Genomic DNA, 21239 nt, shown 5'->3' with positions numbered 1-21239 from the left:
GAGAAGTCCCAGCAGATTGGAGGAGGGCAAATGTGGTCCCTATCTTCAAGAAGGGAAAAAAGAACGACCCAAACAATTACTGTCTGGTCAGCCTCACGTCGATACCAGGCAAGATTCTGGAAAAAAATCATTAAGGAACTGGTCTGCAAACACTTAGAAACAAATGCAGTCATTGCTAATAGTCAACACGGATTTACCAAAAACAAGTCATGTCAGACTAATCTGATCTCTTTTTTCGATAGAGTTACGAGTTGGGTCAATACAGGGAATGCCGTGGATGTAGCATACCTGGATTTCAGTAAGGCAAAGTCCCTCACGACCTTCTGGCAAACAAACTAGTAAAATGTGGGCTACGGTTAGGTGGATCTGTAATTGGCTAAGCAAACAAACCCAAAGGGTGCTCACCAATGCGTCTTCTTCATCTTGGAAAGATGTCACGAGTCGAGTGCCGCAGGGTTCCGTCCTGGAACGGGTTCTGTTTAACATCTTTATTAACGACTTAGACGAAGGGTTAGAAGGTACGATCATCAAGTTTGCATCAAGTATCCCTCCAAACTGGGAGGGATAGCCAACACTCCAGAAGAAAGGAGCAGAATTCCAAACGATCTTAACAGACTAGAGAGATGGGCCGAAATGAACAAAATGAAGTTCAACAGGGACAAATGCAAGATACTTCACTTTGGCAGAAAAAATGGAATGCAAAGATACAGAATGGGGGATGCCTGGCTAGACAGCAGTACATGTGAAAAATATCTTGGAGTCCTTGTGGACAACAAGTTGAACATGAGCCAGCAATGTGATGCAGCTGCTAAGAAAGCCAACGGGATTTTGGCCTGTATAAATAGGGGTATGGCATCTAGATCCAGGGAAGTCATGCTACCTCTCTATTCTGCCTTGGTCAGACCACACCTGGAATCACTCTGTGTCCAGTTCTGGGCATTGCAGTTGAAGGGAGATGTTGACAAGCTGGAATGTGTCCAGAGGAGGGCAACAAAAATGATCAAAGGTCTGGAGAACAAGCCCTATGAGGAGCAGCTGAAAGAACTGGGCATGTTTAGCCTGCAGAAGAGAAGGCTAAGAGGAGACATGATAGCCATGTACAAATATGTGAGGGGAAGTCATAGGGAGGAGGGAGCAAGCTTGTTTTCTGCTGCCCTGCAGACTAGGACGAGGAACAATGGCTTCAAACTACAGGAAAGGAGATTCCACCTGAACATCAGGAAGAACTTCCTCACTGTGAGGGCTGTTCGGGAGTGGAACTCTCTCCCCCAGACTGTGGTGGAGGCTCCTTCTTTGGAGGCTTTTAAGCAGAGGTTGGATGGCCATCTGTTGGGGGTGCTTTGAATGCGATTTCCTGCTCTCTTGGCAGGGGGTTGGACTGGATTGCTCATGAGGTCTCTTCCAACTCTACTATTCTATGATTCTATGATTTTGGGGGATGCACAAATATGGTTTTGCCAGTTCTTTCCTCTGAAATGTATAGCCTACAACACCTGGTATTTGTTGGCATTCTCCATCTAAGTCCTAACTTAGTACTTAAACTAGCTGACTCAGTTTTGCTTCAAAGATCAGACAGGATCTGGTATCTTTAAGTATTTAGTCTGAAGTACAAATTATAAGATATAAAACGCTGGTGGGGGTTTTGTAGCCAATCTGTGGTTATCTCGCAAACACAAGGATTTTATCATCTGGACACATGCAAAAGTGAGCCTGACTCTGGGTGTTATTAAAATCATAATTTTACTTCATATTCAGCCAAGGAAAGAGCAAAATGGCTGTTTGCTCTCTGCCATTCTTTCTCGGATGCCCCTTCCTTACTCCCAAAACAAAAAAAAAGACCTGTGCAATATGATAGCAGCTGAGATTTCTATTTGGGTCACAGAATAAAGGAGGAGGCTTCCTGTCCCCTAAGACATGCAGCTGCCCAAAGGCAAAATCCTGACCTCAAATACATTTTAGTTTCACTGGCAGCTCAAGGCACATCCAGGAATTTATTATTCAATCATGGCAGCAATTCTTAGCTTGAGTCGTAACATGGAATTAATTTAATTAATTTTATCAGCTGGCCTTGACCAGCCAAATTTCTTTCTAGACCTAGATTTGAGTCCTCTTCACAGATAATTAAATTAAAGAGGGCACTGATAAATCTATATGTGATAGGAAACAATATTGTAAAATAAAATCTTCACATAAACATGATCGAACATTAGTTCAGTGAACTCTTTTGTAGGCGAACATCTTTAGATTAATTTTAGAAATGATAAAAAAGATAAAGTTGTTATTACCAAAATAGTTATCTAGAGCAGGGCTTCTTAAAACATTTCCAATTGGAACCTCTTTTTGGCCAGATTTTTTTCATATGACCCTGGATATATAAGTATATGAAATAGATATAACAAATCAGTCTGGTTTTGCTTTTCATGAAGTACAGCTGAAGCATCTTCTGCAGAGTATGCTGTAAACACCACACAACAGATTCGTGTAAATCTGTTTTACACAACAGATTAGTCTAAAACTGCCACTAGGAGATGTTCAGAAAAATTTTACTGCTGCCAATTTTTTCGGGACCCTAGCATTGAGAAAGGGAACTCCATTTGGAGTCAGGACCAACAGTTTAAGAAGCAGTTATCTAGGTCAGTTGCTGCTGGTCCCTGTTGAAGTTACACACAGACACACATATACACACAATTGTAGCCAATAGGCATAAATATGATATTGGTCCCTAACATGTCAGAGATACCTAAGGAGTACAAAATCATTCTCCTGGGTGATTTTAATGAGAGAGTCGGACAAGACTTCAACCTGTGGCTAGAGACCATAGCAAAATATGTGGTTGGAAACAGAAACCCGAATGGCATCCTGCTTCTCACCAAATGTGTAGAACACAACATTGTCATCACACACACACACTCTTTCTCCAGAAAAACAAGGTTAAGACATCATGGAAGCACCCCTGGTGAAAGCATTGGCACCTTTTAGACTATGTAATTATACCAGCCAGAGACAGCCACAATGTGCTCCTCACAAGAGCCATGATGAGTGCTGATGACTGCTCGACAGACCACGGATTAATCCAATCCACGACGGCCATTCAAAATTGTCCCAAAATGCAGACTCCAAGGAGGAAAGATAAGGTGTAAAATGAACACCCAAGCCCTTCAAGAGCCCTCCAAATGAGCTTTTTTTCAAGCACTCAAGGATCATCTACCCATAGACCACCCTGAAAATGTTGAGAAACATTGGAATAAACTGAAGACTTCCGTCATCACAGCCTGTGAAGAAACCACTGGATACCAAACTAAGAACATCAAGACTGTTTCAATGAAAATGATAACGAGATCCAGCAGTTATTTGATAAGAAAAAGTAAGCCTTCAAATATGGCACAGAGACACCAACTGTGCTGCTATGAAGAAGATCTATGCCAGTGCAAAAGCTGAGGTCGAAAGAACAACCAGAGAACTCAAAAATATCTGGTGGACAAAAAGGCTCAAGAAATCCAACATCTTGCAGATGTATATGATGCACGGGGATTCTTTAACACCACAAATGGAACAAACTTCTGAAGGATAAAAAATCAATCGCACTACAACAACCCCCGATGTGGTTAAGGAGATTCTCTTTCAAATCCCACAACAACAAACCAGGGATGAGTTTGCAGCACTGCCTTGTTTGGAGGAAGTCAGCAAGGCCATCTGCCAACTAAAAACAGCAAAGCCAGCTGATCTGATGGGATTCCTGCTGAAACTTTTAAAGAGGGTGGACCTGAGCTGACACAACAACTCCAGCAACTCATTGAAAAAGTGTGGGAAACTGAGAAAATCCCAGCAGATTTCAAAGATGCCACCATTATCACCCTTTTCCAAAAAGGGGAAATAACAGACTGGTAATCTCTGCTGGGAAATTCCTCATAAGAATCCTTGCAAATTGCCTTCTACCTATTTCAGAAGACATCCTCCCAGAATTCCAGAATGGCTTCTGCCTCTCTAGAGGAACAGTGGGTATGATCTGCACTGAACGACAGCTCCAAGAAAAATGCAGGGAACAAAATCAATCTCTGTCCATGGCATTCATTGACTTTGCAAAGGCATACGACTCAGTGAATTGCAGTGCTCTCTGGACCATCCTCCAAAAATCTTATACCCTGACAAATTTGTGAACATCTTGCAGCTCCTCCATGATGGCATGGTGGCAACAGTCTTGGACAGGAGTGATTCCCAAAGTCACTCATTTAAGATGGAATCAGGTGTCAAACAGGGATGTGTTATTGCCCCAACCTTATTCTCCATCTTCATTGCTATGATACTGCTCCTTGTCGATGGGAAGCTTACTACCAGCATGGAAATCATCTATCAGGTATTTTAGCTTAGCAGACTAAAACCAAAACCAAGCTCACAACTACATCTGTTATAGAACTCCAATATGCTGATGATAATGTAATCTGTGCTCATTCAGAAGAAGACATATAATCCACTCTAACCATCTTTGCAGAAGCATACGAAAAACCTGACCTCCCATTGAACATCGAGGAAACCAAAGTGCTCTTTCAGCAGACACCAGCCAACCCCTCTGCAATGCCAGATATACAGCTTAATGGTGTAATGTTGACCATTTCTGCTACCTTGGCAGCCACGTCTCCACAAAAGTCAACATTGACACTGAAATACAACACCGCCTGAGTTCTGCGTGTGCAGCATTTTTCTGAATGAAGCAGAGAATGTTTGAGTATCTGGACATTCATAGGGAGACCAAGATGCTTGTTTATAAAGCCATTATCTTCCCAACCCTGTTATATGCCTGCAAAACGTGGGTGGTCTACAGACATCACACTCAATTTCTGGAATGATTCCATCAGCATTGTCTCTAAAAAATCCTGTAAATATTTTCGGAAGACAGGTGGACAAATGTCAGTATGCTGGAAGAAGCAAAGACTACAAACATTGAAATGATGATCTACAGCCATCAATTTCACTGGACTGACCACATTTTCTGAAAGCCTGATTATTGCCTCCCAAATCAGTTACTATACTCCCAACACAATAATGGAAAAAAATGTTGGTGGGCAGGAAAAGAGGTTTAAAGATGGGCTTAAAACGACCTTTAACAACTGTGGCATAAACACCGAGAACTGAGAGCGCTCTAGTTGGAGGTCAGCTGTGACCAACAGTGCTGTAGAATTCGAAGAGGCACAAATGGGGGGTGAAAGGGAGAAACGTGTCAAGAGAAAGGTGTGTCAAGCCAACCCTCATCAGGACCACTTTCCACCTGGAAATTTATGTCCTCACTGTGGAAGAATATATGGATCAAGAAATAGATCTCCAGAGTCACCTACAGACCCACCGCCAAGACACTACACTTGGAAGACATACTCAGACATGAGTGATCGACGATGATTTCAAGTAATATTTATTGTGTAGATTTCCAATACTATGCACATACATACACCATCTATAACACTCTGCCCACATTTCTCATATCTCACTTATACAGCTTTACATCCAAGAAGCAGGAATTGAACAGTTCATTTTGTTTTCCATCAAAAGTTCACTTTGTTTCTAGGAGATGACTATATGGGCCCACTTGGTATTAGTTTGTTACTGCTTGTGGGGGCTGGGAATACAGGAAGGTCACTAACTTAACCCCAGTCCATGAGTAATAGTGTTGATGATGATGACTGTTTCATTGTAAACATATCTAAACCATTTAAAGATGCAATCCTGGGCAGTCTTTCAAAGAGAATAAGTTGGCACAATCTCATAAATGCATGTATGCCTTCCAAAATCCATCACCATATAAAGCTAGCCAGAAGGGTACAAAAAAGTCGGCAAGCTTTAGAAATCTCCAGATCGCTTCACCAGCCACAATAGAGGGGATGGGGATTTTTTTTCCATTCAAAATCCTATGCACATTAATGCTGTTTGTCTTTTAAAAATGGGAAGAAGATCCACTAAACCATTCTGTACATGGTTCCACAACAAACTATGGCTGTCACTGGTGCATCAAGGAGATATTGTACCCCAAGACTGGTGTTTAAAATAATTTAATTAGTAGATTTTTTAAACAATTTAATAATTGTTTTTGCTGGCGGGCTGAAGTTATGACTTTCTGAAAGCACTTAAAGCATTTTCCTCCTCTAATTCCTATTGGTGTGTTGTCTGACCCTGCCCTGATAGAACATAACTGCTCTCTTTAGCCCGCTGACATCAGCAGAGTCTATGTGATCAATCACTGCTGACGGTCTCTTGAGACTGAAGTGGCCAGAGCAGTTAAGGGTGCTGAAATGTTGTCTGTAAATGATAATTTAAAGAGCCTGGTGCCTCATTTCTAAAAACACAATTTACCATGACAAAGATACAACAAGTGTTGTTCTCTGCTACTAATATTTATAGTCGTGATTTATAGAATTCTGCATTTACTTTTCTACAAACAATGTACCAGGAAAACTCCCAACAACTGAAAGCATGGAGCATAAATTACATAGTTACATAAATCACAATTTTAAAATCCAGGGAAACATACATGAAAAGGGGGGATATGACGGTAGAACAGAAGACAGAGAGAAAGATAGAGAACAAAAAGTTCAATATAGATTCTGCATAAAAATATGACTACATTTATAAAAAAGTCTTCACATTATGAGGCTCTACAGCCAATGCCTAACACGCTTAGGTTACGCCATGATATGGCTATAACTCTTTCATTCTCACAGTAACTATTAATCTACAAGTATGCATATGGCAGAAGACATAGATACATGATATAACATGTTACGTATGTTGCATGTGCAAACATTTCTCAAATATGGTAATATAAAATCTCTTTTGCAGTATGAGATATAATAAAAATGAATAAAAATAAGTAAAAGGTGAATTGCTACACAACCATGGGAACTCTGTTCACACATCAATATTCTTGGTGTGAATTTTCACCATCTTTCTACCCATAAAGAACCCCCAGTAAAATGTTTTTCAACAAATAACAACAACAACAACAACAACAACAACAACAACAACAACAACAATAATAATAATAATAATAATAATATGCTCATTGAGATCCAAAGGCCCAGCGAGGCCCGGGTGCACTGTGTAGGCCCAAAACCTGCACTCGTAGGCCCAGGTGCTTTCGGCTGAAAGAAAACAAAACAAAAAAATTTGTCTGACCTCCCAATTTCGGGAGGTCAGATGAAAATGGAACAGGACCCCACCAAAAGCCGGGACACAAAATGGAACAAGGTAAGTCCCAAATGCATACCACTAATCCAGAAAATAATCAATACAGAAAAAAGTTTACTAGAAACACAAACAATGCATCTTTTCTCCTAGAAAGACTTCATGTTTCTTCCATTAGGCACATAGGATGCTTAAGGGCTGGCCTTTTATTAAGAAAACAAATCACTTGTATCCTATCTCCTTCCCATTCCAAAACTCACTTTTTTTCCTTTTCTATTCTTCTTACTGTTTTCCCAAAATTATTATTATTATTTACTTTATTTATAATCTGCCTTTCTCCCCAAGGGAACTCAAGATGGTTAACAATCACACATCTTGATCAATTTAAAACAAAGCAAATACAAAAATTAAAAAGCAATTAAATGGTACTGTGTGTACTCTTCTGCTCCAAAACATGACCTCAGTTCCAAAAATGTATCTCTCCACCCCCTCCTCTCTGCTATTTTCTATAAATTGGATTGACACATGTCAAGTTTTTCTAATGTCTCCCCTCTAGAAGCAGTGGTCTTCCTGGTTTTCCTAAATTTAGCATAAGGTAAGATACCCACCCTACTGAATTCCCTAAAGCACATTTAAAACTTTAGCATACATTAAAGAATCTAGAAAATTAGGTGACATTATATGAAATAAAATGTGAATAAGTAGCATTTTATGTACACTGCAAAATAATCAGTTACACTAAATATTTGAGGCTGTTATTTGAGTATCTCTGAGGCAGTTTATACACAATTGATTGAACTCTCGGATTTGATATGTTCTCTTTCATTAAAGCAAGGCAACAAATCAGAAGAGCACTGAAGTTAGCCAGCAACACATACAGTAGAGTCTCACTTATCCAAGCATCGCTTATCCAAGCCTCTGGATAATCCAAGCCATTTTTGTAGTCAATGTTTTCAATATATCGTGATATTTTAGTGCTAAATTCATAAATACAGTAATTACTACGTAGCATTACTGCGTATTGAACTACTTTTTCTGTCAAATTTGTTGCATAACATGATGTTTTGGTGCTTAATTTGTAAAATCATAACCTGATTTGATGTTTAATAGGCTTTTCCTTAATCCCTCCTTATTATCCAAGATATTCGCTTATCCAAGCTTCTGCCGCCCTGTTTAGCTTGGATAAGTGAGACTCTACTGTATTCATGTTTTAATTTTATTTGAACATTTGGAAATATTAGCAGCAGCATTCCACCCTTTTCCCTGTTTGGGATACAAGGCAGCTTTCAACAGATGAAAAACACAGTTAAAATTCACAAAATACAAAACTATATGCACCATGGATAGTGACTTTAAAGTTTGTATTAAAAATTGGATTAAACATAGGAGCCACCAGCCCTACCCACACTGTTCTACTTCTATTCATAAAGATGTATAAAGTATGGCTCAGATCTAATTGCCAATCCCATCCACCCAGAGGAAAGGTGTTCTTACCATACATCAAGGGAACCACTGACCGCATAGGCAAACTGATGAATAAGCACAACCTACAAGCTATCTACAGACCCACAAAGAAAATCCAACAAATGCTACGGTCAGCGAAGGACAAGAGGGATCCTCTCTCCTCTGCAGGAGTCTACTGGATACCATGCAGCTGTGGACAAGTCTACATAGGGACCACCAAACACAGCGCCCAAACAAGGATCAAAGAACATGAAAGGCACTGCAGACTAATTCAACCAGAGAAATCAGCCATAGCAAAGCATTTGATGAACCAGCCTGGACACAGGATATTATTTGAGAACACAAAAATGCTGGACCATTCCAACAACTATCATGTCAGACTACACAGAGAAAACAAACATGTGGACAATTTCAACAGAAAGGAAGAAACCATGAAAATGAACAAAATCTGGCTACCAGTATTACAAAACTCCAAAATCAAAACAGTAGATGGGAACCAAAACTCTGAGGGCTTGACTGACAAAGGATGCCCCCAGGCAAGAGACAAAAACATCTCCAATGCTGATTAGGGTGATTAACTGAAACATTAATGCTGGCTCCCAGTGACAAAGGACCCTTGCCACACCCCAGACTCTACACAGATATATATATTCTTTCCTTTCCTTACTTAGTTTATCCATACCTCACAACCTCTGAGGATGCCTGCCATAGATGTGGGCGAAACGTCAGGAGAGAATGCTTCTGGAACATGGCCACACAGCCCGAAAGACATACAACAACCCTAATAAACTAATAATTCATTTATATCGTTTATAAATACTAATGATTCAATGTGTCTATTTTGTCAGAATAAAAGCTGATTTTAAGTACAGTTGAAAATTTTTTCTAATTATGTTCCTGAAGAAACTAGTAAGTAATTTTAGAAATGTTCTTCCTCTTGCAAGATCGTTTGAAAAACGCAGTTTTTGAAGACTTAAAACTTATTCTTGGCAAAAACTGCATGGCATTTTGAGGAAGAGGGGTTAAATTATCTCTCTTTCTTTGACACAGATATGAGTATATTCTAAGCAGGAAAATAACTTTGTGTAGGAAATGCTGTAGTTGGAGACCTTTTCTATGCAAATTTCACACAGGTCTAATTCAATGCAAAGCAGTTTCTGACAAAACTCATAAATGTAAAACATTAAACTAGGAAGAACAGGCTCTTGAATATATCGTGGATATACACTCAAAGTACAGTGCACATCCATATACAGGCAGTCCCCGGGTTACAAACAAGGTAGGTTTTTTCTTAAGATGAATCTGTATATAAGTGGGAACAGGTATATTATTAAGTGTCAATCCAACCCGTCTTTTTTGTTGTTGTTGTTTTGGATAGCATAGGTAAAGGTAAAGGTAAAAGTTTTCCCCTGACATTAAGTCTAGTCATGTTCGACTCTGGGGGTTGGTAATCATCTCCATTTCTAAGCCAAAGAGCCAGCGTTGTCTATAGACGTTTCCAAGGTCATGTGCATAGAGCACTGTTACCTTCCCGCCAGAGTGGTACCTATTGATCTACTCACATTTGCATGTTTTCAAACTGCTAGGTTTGGCAGAAGCTGGGGATAACAGCGGGAACTCACCCTGCTCCCCAGATTCGAACCGCCAACTTTTAAGTCAGCAAGTTCAGCATAGGGAAGGGTTAACACCCTTGTGGTGCTTATTTTGCTGTCTGCCCCCTGTTCGAAAGGTTTCATCTCACTTTCTGTCACTTTCAGGAGTAACTTTCCCTTCTTGGAGGAAATTTCTTTCATTTACTGTTGCCTCGCCCCTGTTTCTAACTAGGAGTTGTACGTGAGTTGGATATTTGTAACTCGGGGTCTGCCTGTATATAAATACACAAATGAATAGATATACAGATATATAGCAACACACACACACACCAATATGTCTTTTTTAAATTAAGCAATAACTACAGTTCCTTGAGTGGTGAACCTATAAATTAAAAGTATAACATAAAAATAAAGCAATAAAGTTAAAACACCAGAAAGATGGAAAACCAGGAAAATGAACGAACAATGGTAGGAAGAGATACAAAAATCAAGATATACAGTGACACACTGATACGGCATTCCTCTGGGCTATGGCAACTATATTTGATTTACTGAAGTTTACCTGGATTCTGGCCCCTGCTATATCATACTATAGCTTCACATATTCTAATGATGGATGCTCTCTTTTTTCTTTTGTCCCTCCTCTTTCTAAATGCCATGGCAAATGAATATTTTCTTTGTGTTAGAAAAATACTGGGCAGATACTTGGGCATAATCAGGAAAGAAAGGGAGAATTTTCTCAAATGTGAAATATTGTTCCCTATCACTCGTTCTTACTTTCTCTTCCCCATTCATATCACCACAAAAATAATACCAGCCAACACACGTTTTGATGCCTCAAATGTTTGACTTGTTTCTAGGTATATATGACCTGCCAATTCCAAAAATGGTACCAGTTTTCCCCTATCAGTTCTAGTTTTTGAGATACAGCATATATGCCATATACCACTTTTCATCTGCTCACTCATAAAAATTATGTTAACCAAGAAAAAACTTTTTGTTGGGTTGTATAATTACATATAATTTTGTACCTCTCACTGAACCAATAGAAAACTCTAATTATTGATGTAACTGGCAGCAGAATCTTTACTGTAACATCTAAACCCAATGTGCTTACAAGATCTGAAAATGTTGGTCTCTAGAGGAGCATGTTAGCGAATCTGCACACATAAAATGGCTGCAATAAATTGTTTATAAGACCAATATTTACTGTTTACTATAAATGTCAGATATGTGACATTTACTCAGATAATTTTTCAAGGAGAATTTGGAGGGAAGATTTGCTTTCAGAAACATCAGATTTGTCCCATTTATATCATATCATAGAGCGGTGTAGTGGTTTGAGGACTGGACTATGACTCCAGAGATCAGGGTTCAAATCCCTGCTGGACCATGAAACCCCATGGGGTGACCTTGGGCAAATCACACTCTTCCATCATCAAAGGGAGGCAAACACCCTCTGAACAAACTTTGTCAAGAAAACTGGATGAGAGGGATGCCTTGCGACTGCCATAAATCAGAACCAACCTGAAGACACATGCCAAAAAGTATCCCATGTTTCCTTCAGGGAATTCAAGGAGACATACATTTCTCTTCTCCTCCCATCTCTATCTATACAATCTCCATGTGACATTGTTCAGTGCATTTTATGATTTATTGAAAATGAAGAGAGAACCTTCCAATCTCTTTCCCAATTCTTAACCACTCTGCCTCTGCCTTTGAGAAGTGGTATGCCTTAAAATTTTTGCTTTGACCATGAATCTGTGGGTGAACTCAGAGAGAACCCGTCTGTTTTACAAATATGTATACAGAAATGGCCTATATACAAATGCATAGTATAGCCTGCTTTACACAATAATATTTTTGATGTTTAATATTTCTATGTATCTGATGTGCATTAAAATGAGAATATCTGTATTAATATTAGTGTAAGAGTAAGTTTTTTAGCCATCTATCGAACAAAATACTGTACAATAAGAACCAGTAGAGCCTCTGTTGTGCATAATATCTATTTTGAGGGAATATAGGAAATCCATCTTCTGTTTCTATCTATCGCTGAACACACACATACACATAAACACAAATACATCCACATATTATTTTGGTCCTGAAATGCCATGTAAAAGAATTGTACTGTCCTGACAACCTTATCAAAAATGCATAAGCCTTGCCCAATTGGGAAAGGAACTTCGTAATTTACTCTATAAAATCCATGCCTTTAATTTCATACATGCATAGTCTATAATTTCTCATATATGCAAAGTCTATAAAAGAACTGGGGCATTTATTCATTTTCCCCAAAACCATGATACCAAATATGATCTTGATTACACAAATATCACTATGTATATTAATTATTTGGCTTGTTCTGTTTTGGATACATATTATATCATGCATTTCTACAAAACTTAAACATATGCACCAACATGTGTTTTAAAAAGTTGAAATTTGACACTTATGTAAGCCAAGACATAGAAACTCTTTCATTATTAGAATAGTTTCAGGTTGGACATTTCCTACTTGTGAGCAACAAACTTACAGACTGCTTTTTTTTCATTTTCATTTAATGAATTTTGGGGGTTCCAAATTACTATTTACTGTATGCACCACACAGGACTGCAGGAATACATTGCTACCTGTTAACAGATAAAACAGGTGAATATTAGGGTTGTATATTTCATTTGAGGAAGAAAATGTATTATTATAGTTGTGTCCTGCAAAGAGTTCTGGAGAAAGTGAAAAAGCAGCTTTAGTTCTGTAGGAGGCAACCTTGGATCAATCTAAGAGCAAGTCATATAAATATTTCAACTGTGACTCATCTAAACCAGGGGCAATGTTTTATGAGTCATCTAGTCTGTCCCTTGGAGTCACTGTAAGACTGATGTCTTCATTTCTAAACCAATGATTTTCTAGGTTTCTAAATAGAACAGAACTCCCATGGGGGCACCTGACCTCTCAAAAAGTCTCCTTCCTGGAGAAAGAGACAAAACCTATGTGTACTTGAATTAAAACATTGTGCTCCAAGGACCTCATTAAGTAACTTGAAGCATACAGATCACCATATTTGGATGAGGCATAAGTAGTATCATGGATGTATCCTTCTAAGATCAATTAAGGGATGTAGCTCTATAAAATTACTATTTGACACCAGTGCTCAGAATTATAAAAGTATACAAATAGTTCTTTGAAACTTCATTAAAGCACATAAAACATGGAGAATCCTATCAAGAGGCAGCATGAGAGAGATATACAATAAATGATTGCAGCAGCTTGTCTCTTGTTTGCTCAATAATGGAAAATTTTGATGATACCAGCTTGGCAAGTGAAGATATATGAACCTATCAAAATAGACAAATTGACAATGCTGATTAAGGAGAAATCTTTGATTAATTTTATAGAAGACTGGAATGTTTTTATTTCTTTTGTTAGTTAAAAATTGAGGTACTGTATATCTAAACTTTAGCTTTTGATAATATTATCATATAATCAGTAGAAGGACAATGGGTCCTTCCCACCAGAGTGGTATCTATTGATCTACTCACATTTGCATGTTTTCGAACTGCTAAGTTGGTAGAAGCTGGGGCTAACATCAGGAGTTCATCCCACTCCATGGATTCAAACTGCCGACCTTTTGGTCAGCAAGTTCAGCAACTCAGCGGTTTAACCCACTATGCTACAATAGAGGCAATATTTAATGGATGTTTTTCTTCTTTACGTATCAATTATTTCCTCTGGAAGTCATCTTTTTCCTTATCCCCTTTATAGGTAGGGAGCATTTAGAAGACTAAATAAATTGTGTTCCTGTATAGTAGTTTTCTGTATATGTTTTTCTTCCTTATATTAGAAAATTATATTTTTATTATTTTGTATCTGTTTTAAGGAGCCTCCGGTGGTTCAGTGTGTTAAAGCGCTGAGCTGCTGAACTTGCAGACCGAAAGTCCCAGGTTCAAATCCAGGGAGCAGAGTGAGCGCCCGTTGTTAGCTCCAGTTTCTACCAAACTAGCAGTTCGAAAACATGCAAATGTGAGTAGATCAATAGGTACCGCTCTGGCAGGAAGGTAACGGCGCTCCATGCAGTCATGCTGGCCACATGACCTTGGAGGTGTCTACAGACAACGCCGGCTCTTCGGCTTAGAAATGGAGATGAGCACCAACATCCAGAGTCAAACATGCCAGACATAATGTCAGTGGAAAATCTTTACTCTTATTATGTGTTTTAATTGTTCTGTAACAACATGACTAGACTTAATGTCAGGGGAAACCTTTACCTTTACTATCTGTTATAAAAACATAAATTAACTTTTTGTTTAAAAAAGAAAAGAAAATTGCATGAAACCTAGTTTAAGAATTAATTGTATTTGTGTGGTTCTTTAATTTTCTAGTAAGTTAAATAAATAATCTATAAGTGGCAAATAAATACATCATAAATAAATACAAGCAGTCCCAGAGTTACAAACATCTGATTTACAAATGACTCATAGTTAAGAACAGGGGTGAGACAACAAGAAATAAGAGAAATCTACCCCTAGGAAGGGAATGTCACTCCTTTAAGTGTTATCATAAGAAAAGAGTTTCTTCACTGAAGCCCACAATCCTTGCTTCCATAACAAACCAATTTTTTTTCAAAAGCCAATTTTCACAGGGACAGAAAGTGAGATGAAATATTCCAAACAGGGGCACAGACAGCAAAATAAACGTCATGAGGTGTTAGCTCTTCCCTATGCCATCCAAAGATAGATAGACAGACAGACAGGCTGCAGTTACATTTAAAAATGTGCATGTTCTGACTTACACACAAATTCAAATTAAGAACAAATGTACAGAACCTATCTTGCTGGTAACGTAGGGACTACCCTGTACCCCAAATTTCTGTTTTAAACGATCACACTAAAATCTTTACATTGCCAAATATATTGTTAATATGGGATTTGTGTATTGATAGTGTTTAAATGCAATTTGTGCCATGCTTGTATTGTAACTGATTGCATCATCCAGAATGTACCATGGTGTGGAAAGAGTTAATTGCCAAGAAGCTATGATGACCTTGATGTGTGGCTGGAACTAGGGAGTATCCAGACACAAGTGTTTGTGCATACCGATTGCGTCAGTTCAGTTTAGTTCTGTCTGCCTAGAGTTCGAGTCAAGTTCTGTTGGAGAACAGAACAGTCCTGTGTTCGTCTGTCGTCTGCAAGTCTGTTTGTGTTGATTACTGCTACACACAGTAAAACTTTGTAAATAGTTTTACCAACGTCTCTGAGGGTCTCTTTGTTCTGCGCTCCATTGCTTCCATCCAACTACTGCTGTGCTGCAAATACTCTGATATATATTGCTGCTGTTGCTGCTGCTGTCATTATCTATTTTATGCTATATTCTAATGATGGAATTAATTGTTCTTGATTCTTTCACTATCTTTTCAGCTTCAAGTATAATAGAAAAGGTTTCTTTTTTTCTTTTATCTTTTTAATTTTTTTTTTATTTGAGTCAAACAAGTAGAGTATAACATAACCACATTTCCTCATGAGGAAGCTTAGAGGATAACAGAAGTGATGTATACAGTATATGTATTTCAACAATTTAACAAAAAAGAGGGTGGGGGAATGATTAACTGTTGATATTACTGACCTGATGAACTTCTGGGGAAAAACAACTTGCTTATATTTCCAAAGACAATGGCTCTTTTAAGTAAGGAAGTCAACACTGTGGCTCCTTACACTTACCAACATCACTTATGGAAATGTTTACAAGATTCCTTATGCTAAGAAGGAAGTCAACACAAGTCAACACAAGGCTGCTTATGTTACCAATACCAATTACACAGAGTCAACATCTGCCAGGAAACCGAGATGGAATCAACATGTTTCAGGATGGAAAATATCTATCATTCATAAACAATTTTAGGACAACATCAGAAGAAATATTACTATATGAGAGACCTCATTACAATCCAAAAGGTGTGACAGACAGTGATGCTGTTCAGCTGCCATGCTCTATGGAGATGGTGTACTATGGAGAATGTCAGATCTGCAATGGAAAGAAGAATTCTATACACTTAGCCTCTTTTTCTCTAGGGAAGAGAAAGGAGTGTGTTTTGGAGTCATGTAGGGAAAGAGGATGCATTTTGGCATTTTAGAAGCATTTTAGAAGTTTGGGTGCATTGGCAAATTTGCAAGGAAGCAGTCTGGCCTAACAGGTGTTCTTCTCCAGGAGATGACGGATGGAGTAATGGTGATGTATGAATGATAATGAGTGAATGTTTATATGTTGTGTGTGAATTCTGAGTAAAAATGTAACCCCCCCCCCCTTTGTAACAGTAGGTTGTTTGTGCATCGAATGTAGTTACATAGAATCTGTATGTCTGTGTGTCTAATGTTGTTCTTTGTGTAAAAGTGTAAAAGTTCTGGCATATCCTCTCACACTGAAAATTGCAATAAAAAGAACCTTTGCTTTATAAGTATTCGTGACACTACTTTTATCCATCCCCTTTCCACTCTTTTTCCCTTCCCCTCCTCTCCTGTTCACCCCCTCCCTCCAGGAACAATTGTACATTTTCTTTATCATTCATTCTGTTTGTTGGATAGTAAAGATAGTCTGGTTCAATTCCTCATATTTTCTGTTGCCCTTTACCTTGGCTCTCAGTTTTTCCCACTTCCCCCTGGGGTATCCATTGGCACATTTATTTTTCCTAGCCATGATGTAATCTTGAAGCATATAGTCTGCTAAACATTCAAATCATTTTTGTATATCCCATTTTTTATGTTCTTTACATCCCAGGGCGACGATAGCTTGTACCACAGCTAATATATATTTAGTCATCTTGGCCCAATCCTTATTGCCACTTTTCCCTTCCAGTTTCAGGGTTAAAACTGTTTCTTGTTCAAACCTATTTTTTGCCCTAATAATTCCTCCATTTACCCCTTTATTTTTCTGTAGAATTCTTGTACTTCGGCACAGTCCCACCACATATGGTTAAATGTTCCAGTTTCCCCACATGCATACCAACAGATTTTAGGTGTTCTTTTTGTAATGTGGGCTATTTGCTGGGGGGTTCTATACCATTTCGTCAATATTTTCTGTTGTATTTTTTCAATCTTAAGTTTTTTAATTGAATTTATCCACAATTCTATGTCTTTCTGATTACAGTTTATTTCCTCTTTCCATACTTCTAATAGGGTGGGTTTCAAATTGTATTGATTAATTTGTTATATATGAACCCCATAAATCCTTTCTCTTTCTCGGATTTTGATTGTAATATTGGATCTAAATCTGACTCGGGACCTTCCTTCTTCTTCCATTCTATAATCTTTTGCGACATTCCATGCCATAACAACCAACTGCTTGATCCACGTCTCTTAACTCCTCCCAGTCTTATGTTGTTCTATCCAAATTTATAAGAGCCCCTTGCTTTGTTATACCATTTTTATTTAAACTTATTATCGCTTTTCCATGTATACTTTTTATTATCTAATATTCTTATTGGGATTCTGCCTATTTTGTTCAATGGGAATTTATTTTGCTATTTTTTCCAGCATTCTAATGTTGAAGATAGCAGACTTCCCTTTATTTTCTTTATTTCTTGATTGTTCATCCTTTCTTTTACACACAAGCAGTGGTCCCACCCATTTATTGACTTATCTATTCTTGTTCATCTTTTTGCATCATCAAATTCTAATTCTAGTAGTTTCACTAGTTGACATGCTTTGTGGGTTGGGGGCTTGAACCACTGCAGTTCAGTATCATTTAGAAAAAAATAAATAAAATCTAAGTTGCATTTTAAAATATATGGTTTTTACAAATATCAGTATTTTAATCCCTCAATTTAAAAAAGAAAAGAAAAAATAATGCTTGAAGATGCCTGTTAGCTTTCCATCTCAAGATACCTCAATCCAGTGAGTTCATGCTTTCACAGAATCTCACATATTAACTCGTACTATCTTTAACCACTTGAGTGAAAGCAACACTCCAGAAACATAGAAATACACACATTCAGACCTTTACTTATTTGATTTGGAATCCTACCTATATAGAAGCATAAGTTTCACAATATACAGAAAATACAACAACAGAGACAATAGATTGGCTAGGCTCCATTATTTAGCACTTGGACACACTTTTAATGAGATACTCTTAAAATATCCTTTTCTGGGTTTAACTGAAGATCGGCAGACATATAGAAATGATGAAGAATAGAAGAATCTTAGAATTCTGCTTACAATATAAAATTTACTCTGAACCTGACAGATTAAAAGCATTTCTATTTTCTGTGAAGGTTTAAATGCTCTTATTAATGCATACAGGAATAGGTAGAACAATAAATGTGAAGGTGTGTAATCTTCACTCTACCCCATCTTTTAATAACTCATCAGTCTAATTACAAATTGTCAATTGGATTGCAACACAAGGAAAGGGCTCATACACCATTGACTTCAGTATTTTTCTTCTAAAGTAGTACTACACATTAGATGCACCATAAACATAACATCTTCTGGATTCAATTGTGCAATATCCACATACAGTTCTGTTCCTAGTTCCTAAAGTAATTACCGTAGTTCATCTGTTGCCATATTAAGATTATACAGATTTGACTGTGGGTTGAGATTTCTGACAACAATAGCTAATGTAAAACTTCACTAATAGTTGAGAAAATTGGAAAACATAACGAACTTTGTTGCCACACTTATTTTGTTCTACTCATAATCCATATATAAAGATATATGGTTGAATTACTGGCAACCCTTATTTTGTATTCATGAAAAATGGTTGTATTACGTCCTGTATGGGAAATTATCATCTTTTATGTTTGGATAACGGCATGAGCAACCAATATATGCTGATCTCTAATTTAGCAACATTTGGATTTTTAAAGCACTAATTGTCCCCTCAAAAATACACAAAATATAACAAGTACATCAAAGAACATATAACATACCAGACAAATAATACCATGATAGTTAGCAAGAAAAAGCAACAGGAAAAACATCAGAAAAATATTATTGTCAATAATCTCCAGATATTTCAAATGTACCTGAAATTGTTTAGCAGGTTAATTGTTCTTTGGTCCAGACTCTGCCTTCCAAGCCTACCAAATCCACTGAGTTGGATTCACCAATTTTCCTTCAAATTCATTTTCTAAAAGACAAAACAAATGTGTTACATTAATTTCCACGTTAAAAAGACAAAAGGTTGGATGAGATTTTGTGACTTCTTATCATAAAATAATATGCCATTAAATACACAAGGTTGGATCCAATGAGTCACAAGCAGAATGTAAATATCTGCCTTCTTGCGTGTTGGCACTAGTAAAATAATTCATAACATGTTGTAACTCTATGCAGGTGCTCACACTCCTCCTTCTACAAATATATGAACAATTTTGGATTTTATTATTTGTGCTTGTCTAGCATCAAGTCAAAAATATATTCTTCCTCAATGAAAGATAAACTCTGTAAATCGACAATTGCAGATACTATATCTAGAAATACTGTACTTGGATAAAGGAAAATTTAGGATACATATCTATGTGATCGGCCAGTACAGTCTGAATACTGTATTGAATTCGTACAGTCTGAATAATGTACAGTCCGAATACTGAATTCAGCAGTGGAACTCTCTGCCCTGGAGTGTGGTGGAGGCTTCTTCTTTGGAGGCTTTTAAGTAGAAGCTGGATGGTCCTCTGTCGGGGGTGCTTTGAATGCTATTTTCCTGCTTCTTGGCAGGGGGCTGGACTGGATGGCCCGTGAGGTCTCTTCCAAATCTATGATTCTATGATTCTATGATTAGCTTATATCATGAATCTTGCCAGCTTCAATAAGATTTTCTATCATATTTAGATAGGGTGCAATCTCAAGTTTATTCTCCTTATACAGTAGAGTAGGGAGAATGGAATTTAAATATTCTTACAAATTACAATAGAATTGATATTCCTAGTCTGTAGTAGGGCACTTTCCAAATGTGAAAGAAAGATTTAAAAAGGCCTTGCAGAACACCGTTAATATTCTGCCAATTGTTTGGGAGTCTGGCTGCACTTGTGTTGTTGTTAGGTGTGTTGGCCCGCTGTGCATTGCTGCCTAGAGAAACAGCTTTGGAGCCAGGCGGGAAGCAAACTGCATTGGATACTACAGAATGTTGGCTGAGCGAAGGTTGGATAAGCAAGAATCTACTGTATTTTCATTGGCAGTTTCCCATCCAAGTACTAACCAGAGATGACCCTGCTTCCAAGATCAGATGGGATCTAGTGCCTTATGGATATTTTGCTTGCCTAGACAACCATAACAAATTGTCTTAGGTGGTTTATCTTGAGCTGCAGCCATTAACAACCCAACAACCATTTTCCTCCGTGGAAGGATACTGTAAGTGGCATGGCCTACCTTCAACCCCCTCAGCATGCTATAGGTACAATCACTCTTTAGCATTCAAGAAAAAGTCAGCTGATCCTCCACACCATGAGAGAGGGGGGAGGATATCATCTTGAAAGGAAGGACATTTCCCATTGGCTGTCATTGCATAGGTGAGCAGAGCAAGGCCCTTCCAATGTTGTTGCTTGGCAACATCCATAAGCTCTAGCTAGGGCTGTTCATTTATAGGCTGGAATTTGTGGTCCAACAACATGCAGATTGCTACACTTTGCCCCATACCCCACAGCAATCTTTCAATTTCCCTTACTTCAAGGAAACCGTCACAGTCTGGTTTGAACAATGGTATGAAGTCAGATTGAGCACCATTTGGGATATCACTGCAGTCCTTTGTGAACTACCATATAGGCATGATCAAGACACATCCCATTTTTACAAATACAATATCCAAGAGAAGAAAACTTTTCTTCCATTTTTGAACTACTTATTGAGATGTCTCAGTAAGTTTCTGAGGAAACCTAATGTTCTTCTCAATATAGTTGGAAAAGAAATAATTGTCTTACATGAATTTTCTGTATAAAATTTACCTACTATATAGCTATGACATTAATTTGATGCTGTTACTCCAACTTTGGGATAAATGCCATCAGTAATTAACTATTTC

General features: G+C 37.9%; 1 protein-coding gene across 23 annotated transcripts in view; it reads right to left on the bottom strand.

Moving 5' to 3' along the window:
* Positions 1 to 21239, bottom strand: part of myt1l (myelin transcription factor 1 like) — a 410971-nt gene that overhangs the window by 253225 nt on the left and 136507 nt on the right. For all 23 annotated transcript variants that reach the window (XM_062982592.1, XM_062982596.1, XM_062982546.1 and 20 more), the window contains one exon: positions 19249 to 19352. The gene's annotated coding sequence lies outside the window, so the exon portion shown is untranslated. The remainder of the gene's footprint in view (positions 1 to 19248; positions 19353 to 21239) is intronic.

Source organism: Anolis carolinensis, chromosome 1 (genome assembly GCF_035594765.1).
Source record: "Anolis carolinensis isolate JA03-04 chromosome 1, rAnoCar3.1.pri, whole genome shotgun sequence".
Taxonomy (NCBI): Eukaryota; Metazoa; Chordata; class Lepidosauria; order Squamata; family Dactyloidae; genus Anolis; species Anolis carolinensis.
Note: the sequence above shows the minus strand (reverse complement) of the source record. Positions and strands in the feature narration are given on the sequence as shown.